Source organism: Rhopalosiphum maidis, chromosome 3 (genome assembly GCF_003676215.2).
Source record: "Rhopalosiphum maidis isolate BTI-1 chromosome 3, ASM367621v3, whole genome shotgun sequence".
Taxonomy (NCBI): Eukaryota; Metazoa; Arthropoda; class Insecta; order Hemiptera; family Aphididae; genus Rhopalosiphum; species Rhopalosiphum maidis.
Window position 1 is genome coordinate 48,324,434 of NC_040879.1, and position 9,466 is coordinate 48,333,899.

The 9,466-nt window shown below is 25.7% G+C and overlaps 1 pseudogene; it reads left to right on the forward strand.

Annotated features, from left to right (window-relative positions):
* The first annotated feature begins 331 nt into the window (after positions 1 to 331).
* Positions 332 to 3,385, forward strand: LOC113555630 (annotated as a pseudogene).
* The last annotated feature ends 6,081 nt before the right edge of the window (positions 3,386 to 9,466 follow it).

Consider the following 9,466-nt stretch of genomic DNA (forward strand, 5'->3'; position numbering starts at 1 on the left):
TTATCCATTTTGGTTACTATAATGAGATAAGATTTATGTGGGTTTGCAGATTACTAGAGGCTATTAAGGGATTTTCATGGATTGAAATTATAGCTTTGTCGTCGTCGTAATCAGCAACAAGGGTGTTTTAAAAAACAGGTTGATCTGAGGTATAGATGTTGAATAATAAAGGAGATAGAATACCACCTTGGGGTACGTCTGCATTCATTATAACCATTTGTGAGGTACAAGAGCCGATACGAATTTGGAAATATCGATCAGTTAGATAGGACTTGGTTAGTATAAATAGTGAAAGGGGGAGAAAGTTGGGGAGTCTGAAAAGCAGGCCATCATGCCATACATGATCGAATGCCTGAGAAATATCCAGAAAGGCACAGTAACAATATTGTTTGCATTCGAGGGAGGTTAATATGGCATCAACCAAACGGTGGATTTGATGAATTGTATTGTGTTTAGCACGAAAACCAAATTGAGAAGACGGGAGAATATTATGTGGAATAACATGATGGGATAAATCTTTCACAAATTTTTGAGAAAAATGGTAAAAGGTTAATGGGTCTAGAATCAAGACTTCATATAATAATAATATTTGTTTGAAATTCATTATAAACGTGCGAAATCTATAAAGAAAGATGAGAATAAAGATAATTGTTTTTAATTCTATTTGTTTTAATTGACTTTCCATAAATTAATTATTACCTATAAAGTTAAAATGTTTCATTTTTCATTAAATAAATTAGAAACATAATTATTGATAACATATTTAAGTTTTAATCCGGATGAATCAATAAAAATTCCATTGTGAAGATGTTTTATTGATATCATAAAAAAATTATATTAAGTAAATTATAATAATAAAATAATAATAATGTTAACGAATGTCTTAATATATGCATCAATATATTAAATCGTACTAATAAGATAAATAACGGCGAGCCAGTAATAATTTTTGTTCAGATGAATAATTGAAATAAAATAACACAAGACTGAATTAAATATTTAAAAAATATATCTTAAAGCAACATAAAATTAATTCAACTCATGAATGTGTCAAACAACAAAAGAAAAGTTTGCTATTCATTTTTATTTTTGAGAAATTATTACTCGAATATCAATGGAATTTTAGGCTTAAGCTATGGCTATCTAAAAAAGGATATTATTTATTATTTTATAAAAATTTAGTTACTAAAACTTTGTTTCATTACAGATGTCTCATTAAATTCGAATTCAATAAGTACATCGATTATATAAATCCGTATAGGTACTCGAAAAAAATCAACATACCTATAAACGTAAATGCATCATCGAATGTGAAAATAATAAATATAGGATAGGATTTCATATGTTTAAAAAATATACAAGTGCTATGCGCGCCGACTTTTATTTGTTTTGTTAAAAACACGATTAGTAAACGAACTAAATATAGGTATATAGTAATTGGGAACTTATTTTAAACTAATTATGCACGAACGAATGACTAATTGTTCAAACTTGATAATACATTTACTAAAATATTGTTTATAAAATATAAATACGAGAGAAGTATGTAACTTTTAGGTTTGGAATAGGGCGATGAATTTAATGTTTATATTATAATGATGTATATACTTTTCTTAAATATGACTACACTTTTAAAAAAATAAAAATAACAAATGATCAATTACTGATTAAACTGGGTCACGAGTAATATGTATATTGTATGGTGATTTCGAAAACAAAATAAATATTTTGATATACTTAGTATATTAAGAATATTATGTAGTCGATTAGCACATATGATGTCAGAGTTAACAATATTGATGATATCATACGTATAACAAAAATAATGAAAATAATATTGCATTACCTATAAAACTAAAACATTAATAAATTTGATATTCAATTTAAAAAAAAAAAAAAATAAAGGGTGGACAAGTGGGTATCATCATTCTGCTTATATAGTAGTGATGTAGAGTAGCTTACTATAATGGATGTGTTAAATTTGAATGCAATAACAGGTATCATTGTAAACGAAAAACGATTTTGATCGGAGATGATTAGCCAGTCTAGGACATATCATATATTATTGCCTATACAAAACTTTTGTACTTTTCGACTATTACGATCGAGAACGCTCAGTTTTTATAATTCCGCGCTACGTTGACAAACTTTGCCATCTGAAAATCCAACCATATATATAATTAAACGTTTTATATATCGCAATTGAATTTTATGATTCTTATTGTTGTTTGAGGTAATCTATATAAATATAACGATAGCGAATTGTTTGCAACAAATTATCAATATATGTATTCTCATATTACTCAGTACGTGATTTCTCGTGTTATGTGTTGTACAAATCATTTATACTTAAATAAAATGAAAACGTAAGACTTATATCATCTGAGCGTAGTGGAAATTTAATTGTTTTTAACTAGCACAAATATCTTTTGATTAGACTGAGGAAGGATAATATTGAAAAGTGGACATGCACCAACAACAAATGCACAGCAAGTTTGTTAATTAAAAATGACGGTGAAATTTAATCTGTTAAAGAAATCTTAGGTGAACACTGTCATTCTAAAATAGCCACTTTAAAAATTGAACGAAAGAGAAAATTGTAAAAGGAAAGCTACGGAATCAGTTTCGACTTAACCAGTCAAAATTATTCGTACGGAACTCATGAAATGTATTGATACTACGGTACTTCAACATAAAGATTTAAAATCTATTTAAAAAGCGATTTATTGCGAGAAAAGAAAAATATATTTTGTTTTACCCAAGACCCCTTTTGAGGCTGTTATTGAATTAAGATATTTGAAGAATGATGATGTTTTTTAAGATGTATACCATACATTGTTATCAAAATGGATACTATATTCCACTAGTTTACTTTTTCTTAGAAAATAAAACAAAAACAACATATATTGACACGTGGAATTATTTAAAGAATTTGTGCCAAACAATTACATCTAAAGTTTTGGAAGTTCAATATCTACATTTAGATTTTGAAATCGGCGCTCATGAAACTGTACGTGAAATATTTTCCGATGATTGGTTGCCGTTTTTATTTAGGTCAAGCTTGGCGTAAAGTAAGATACTATTAAACATTTTTAATTAAGTTTTTTTTTATAATAATGTGTTTTTAGATTAATGAAAACAAAATTTAAAAAAATGCTTTCAAAGACGAAAAAAGTGAATTTGGTAATTGGCTAAAAATATTTTCGGACTCCCATTTCTGTATTATTCAGATGTAGAAGATGGTTTTATTCAATTAATGGCGTTATATCCAAATGAACTACATGGCCATAGATTTGCCGATTACATTTTAAAAACATATGTCGAACCAAATAGTTTATTTCCTTCAGTTTTATGGGCAAAAGAACGATCTCGACATTTTAGGTAAATTTGTATAACAATATTTAGGTTAATTATATTTTTGTAACTCAGTCAAGTTAAGTTAATGTGCATAAATAAGAAAAAGTTTTATGGTGTTTGCCAACGCAAAACTAAGTTATAATCCTTTCATACAGCATGTTTATAGTATGTATTTTATTAGTTTTTTTATTTGTATACAAAAAAAAAAAAATACTCGTCGAATTAATAATTAAGAGGTTTAGTTAATTAGGAGGTACCTAAAAGTTGAAAATAATTCATTTACATTATTTAATAAAGTTTTTCATACGGATATTATTTGTGTGTTTGTAATATAATAATATAAATATTGAAATATAAATTAAATTAATTCTTAAAATAAAAAAATAAATTCGTACAAATAATAGTTAATAGTATGCCCAGCCTTGTAAATTGTTTATTTTAGAAAATATATTCCACTGTGCCATACGAGTAACATCACTTTGCAGAGATAATTAATTTATAGTCTTAAATGCAACCTCGCAACTAACATCTATAATACGTATCTAAGATATTCTAAATTAATATAATTTAACATATCAAATATAATATCCCGGTAATGTCTTATGAACGTAATAATAATTATTAAAAAATTGTTATCAAAATTCATATCTAAGGGATTTCAAATAAAGGATAAACATGTTACTTCCTTTGTAACATCTCATAGAAATCATACTATGTGCAATAACGCGAGGTTGACATCCATGTGAAGTCACCAAGAGATATAAAATGTCAGTGCACATTTGAACTTCTAGTACCGTTAAATAGACTACAAATTATTATAAATAATTTTTGAAGTCCCAAAGTATTCGCGGTAAAAAATCTCTGAGATAATATTTGTGTGACTTTGTATAGAAGTTACATGGTTTAATTATTAATCATTATATCTCTCCGAAAAGTCACATATACATCACAAAAAACCAAAAGGGAAAATTAATTATATAAGTACATAAATAGGTAACTAAAGTAAATCAGGTTGTAACTTACGTTTTAAAACAAAATTTAATTATATATTTACCTACCTACCTACCTACCTATTTCTTCTATTTATTATTATTATAAAATTTATGGTTTCAAAAACTTTATAGATAGTCTGTCTAACTTTAAAAAATAAACAGATGTAAAAAAAAAGTAGAAAAAAGTATTCGAAAACAGAATATATTTAGAACCTACCTATACCTACTGTGTCTAAATACTTTTTTCAAATATATTTAGAATATGTATTACAGTATTATACATATTACAGTATTACAGTATATGTAGAAAGAGAATATGTTTCATATTTAGCATTAATTACTTTCATACATTACATTTAAGCCAATACTTCATAAACACTATAAAACATGTTTTTATATGGTAAATTTGGCGTATTTTACAAATTCATTTATTTAATTGCTTATAAAATACTCAATTCTAATGTTAGTACTTTGAAACCTTGACCACTAGATTGAGAAAGTGGTTCTAATTTAGCAATAATAACTATCATACATTTCATTTATGCCAATGTTTCATAAACTCTATAAAACTTGTTTTTATATGATAATTTTGGAGTATATTAAAAATTCAAATTTTTTATGGCTTATGAAACACTCAATTCTCAATTAATTGACATGAAACCAACACCATTAAATTATGTAAATGATTCTTATTTAACTTTATTAACTTCCATGTAATTCATTGATGCTGATACTTCATAAACACTATAAACATGCTTTTAAATGACAATTTTGACTCGTGTTATAAATTCATATTTTAAATTGCTTATGAAACACTCATTTCTCAATTAATTCTCCACCAATCTTACAAATTTATCTGACTACATTTTTTCAGATTGCAGTGCAGCAGTTCACACAAGGCTTGCTGAGACAGAAATTTGCATTCATACCACTTTGGGAAAGTATCAACATCTTATTTTGAAAATAAACTAGAAGACACTGATAATAACAATAATGGTCTTTTGCAAGGTCATGTAATAATAACTGTATGTAATTGATAGCAACTTAATATTAGTGAAACAAAAAGTAAATATCATGAAACCAAGACCAATGAATTAGGTAAATGATTCTTATTAAGCATTATTAATTCCATGTATATCATTGATGCTGATACTTCATAAACACTATAAACATGCTTTTAAATGACAATTTTGACTCGTGTTATAAATTCATATTTTAAAGTGCTTATGAAACACTCAATTCTCAATTAATTCTCCACTAATTTTACATATTTAACTGACTACATTTTTTTCAGATTGCAGTGCAGCAGTTCATTCAAGGCTTGCTGAGACAGGAACTTGCATTTATACCACTTTGGAAATTATCAACATCTTATTTTGAAAATAAACTAGAAGATATTGATAATAATATTGGATTTATGCAATGTGTGTGTAATGGTTATTGAATATAATTGATAGCAAATTAATACTAGTGAAACAAAAAATTAGTATCATGAAACCAAGACCAATGAATTAAGTAAATGATTCTTATTTAGCATTATTAACTTCCATGTATTTTTGTTGATGCTGATATTTCATAAACACTATAAAACATGTTTTTATATGGTAAGTTTGGCGTATTCTACAAATTCATTTTTTTAATTGCTTATACAATACTCAATTCTCATGTTAGTATCTTGAAACCTTCACCACTAGAAAGAGAATTTATTTCTTATTTAGCATTAATAACTATCATACATTTCATTTATGCCAATGTTTCATAAACTCTATAAAACTTGTTTTTATATAATAATTTTGGAGTATATTAAAAATTCAAATTTTTTAAGGCTTATGAAACACTCAATTCTCATGATAGTATCTTGAAACCTTTACCACTAGATAGAGAAATTGGATCTGATTTAGCATTAATTACTTTCATACATTACATTTATGCCAATACTTCATAAACACTATAAAACATGTTTTTATATGGTAAATTTGGCGTATTTTACAAATTCATTTTTTTAATTGCTTATAAAATTTTCAATTCTAATGTTAGTACTTTGAAACCTTCACCACTAGAAAGAGAAAATGGTTCTAATTTAACAATAATAACTATCATACATTTCATTTATGCCAATGTTTCATAAACTCTATAAAACTTGTTTTTATATGATAATTTTGGAGTATATTAAAAATTCATTTTTTTAATTGCTTATAAAATACTCAATTCTAATGTTAGTACTTTGAAACCTTGACCACTAGATTGAGAAAGTGGTTCTAATTTAGCAATAATAACTATCATACATTTCATTTATGCCAATGTTTCATAGACTCTATAAAACTTGTTTTTATATGATAATTTTGGAGTATATTAAAAATTCAAATTTTTTAAGGCATATGAAACACTCAATTCTCATGTTAGTACCTTGAAACCTTCACCACTAGAAAGAGAATATGTTTCTTATTTAGCATTAATTACTGTCATACATTTCATTAATGCCAATGTTTCATAAACTCTATAAAACTTGTTTTTATATGATAATTTTGGAGTATATTAAAAATTCAAATGTTTTATGGCTTATGAAACACTCAATTCTCAATTAATTCTCCACTAATTTTACATATTTAACTGACTACATTTTTTTCAGATTGCAGTGCAGCAGTTCATCCAAGGCTTGCTGAGACAGAAATTTGCATTCATACCACTTTGGGAAAGTATCAACATCTTATTTTGAAAATAAACTAGAAGATATTGATAATAATATTGGATTTATGCAATGTGTGTGTAATGGTTAGTGAATATAATTGATAGCAAATTAATACTAGTGAAACAAAAAATTAGTATCATGAAACCAAGACCAATGAATTAAGTAAATGATTCTTATTTAGCATTATGAACTTCCATGTATTTTTGTTGATGCTGATATTTCATAAACACTATAAAACATGTTTTTATATGGTAAATTTGGCGTATTTTACAAATTAATTTTTTTAATTGCTTATAAAATACTCAATTCTCATGTTAGTACCTTGAAACCTTGACCACTAGATTGAGAAAATGGTTCTAATTTAACAATAATAACTATCATACATTTCATTTATGCCAATGTTTCATAAACTCTATAAAACTTGTTTTTATATGATAATTTTGGAGTATATTAAAAATTCATTTTTTTAATTGCTTATAAAATACTCAATTCTAATGTTAGTACTTTGAAACCTTGACCACTAGATTGAGAAAGTGGTTCTAATTTAGCAATAATAACTATCATACATTTCATTTATGCCAATGTTTCATAAACTCTATAAAACTTGTTTTTATATGATAATTTTGGAGTATATTAAAAATTCAAATTTTTTAAGGCTAATGAAACACTCAATTCTAATGTTAGTACTTTGAAACCTTGACCACTAGATTGAGAAAGTGGTTCTAATTTAGCAATAATAACTATCATACATTTCATTTATGCCAATGTTTCATAAACTCTATAAAACTTGTTTTTATATGATAATTTTGGAGTATATTTAAAATTCAACTGTTTTATGGCTTATGAAACACTCAATTCTCATGTTAGTACCTTGAAACTTTCACCACTAGAAAGAGAATATGTTTCTTATTTAGCATTAATTACTGTCATACATTACATTTAAGCCAATGTTTCATAAACTCTATAAAACTTGTTTTTATATGATAATTTTGGAGTGTATTAAAAATTCATTTTTTTAATTGCTTATAAAATACTCAATTCTCATGTTAGTATCTTGAAACCTTCACCACTAGAAAGAGAATTTGTTTCTTATTTAAGATTAATAACTATCATACATTTCATTTATGCCAATGTTTCATAAACTCTATAAAACTTGTTTTTATATGATAATTTTGGAGTATATTAAAAATTCAAATTTTTTATGGCTTATGAAACACTCAATTCTCAATTTATTGACATGAAACCAACACCATTAAATTATGTAAATGATTCTTATTTAACTTTATTAACTTCCATGTAATTCAATGATGCTGATACTTCATAAACACTATAAACATGCTTTTAAATGACAATTTTGACTCGTGTTATAAATTCATATTTTAAACTGCTTATGAAACACTCAATTCTCAATTAATTCTCCACTAATTTTACATATTTAACTGACTACATTTTTTTCAGATTGCAGTGTAGCAGTTCATTCAAGGCTTGCTGAGACAGGAATTTACATTCATACCACTTTGGGAACGTATCAACATCTTATTTTGAAAATAAACTAGAAGATATTGATAATGATATTGGATTTATGCAATGTGTGTGTAATGGTTATTGAATATAATTGATAGCAAATTAATACTAGTGAAACAAAAAATTAGTATCATGAAACCAAGACCAATGAATTAAGTAAATGATTCTTATTTACCATTATTAACTTCTATGTATTTTTGTTGATGCTGATATTTCATAAACACTATAAAACATGTTTTTATATGGTAAATTTGGCGTATTTTACAAATTCATTTTTTTAAGGCTTATGAAACACTCAATTCTAATGTTAGTACTTTGAAACCTTGACCACTAGATTGAGAAAGTGGTTCTAATTTAGCAATAATAACTATCATACATTTCATTTATGCCAATGTTTCATAAACTCTATAAAACTTGTTTTTATATGATAATTTTGGAGTATATTAAAAATTCAAATGTTTTATGGCTTATGAAACACTCAATTCTCATGTTAGTACCTTGAAACCTTCACCACTAGAAAGAGAATATGTTTCTTATTTAGCATTAATTACTGTCATACATTACATTTAAGCCAATGTTTCATAAACTCTATAAAACTTGTTTTTATATGATAATTTTGGAGTATATTAAAAATTCAAATGTTTTATGGCTTATGAAAAACTCAATTCTCAATTAATTGACATGAAACCAACACCATTAAATTATGTAAATGATTCTTATTTAACTTTATTAACTTCCATGTAATTCATTGATGCTGATACTTCATAAACACTATAAACATGCTTTTAAATGACAATTTTGACTCGTGTTATAAATTCATATTTTAAACTGCTTATGAAACACTCAATTCTCAATTAATTCTCCACTAATTTTACATATTTAACTGACTACATTTTTTTCAGAT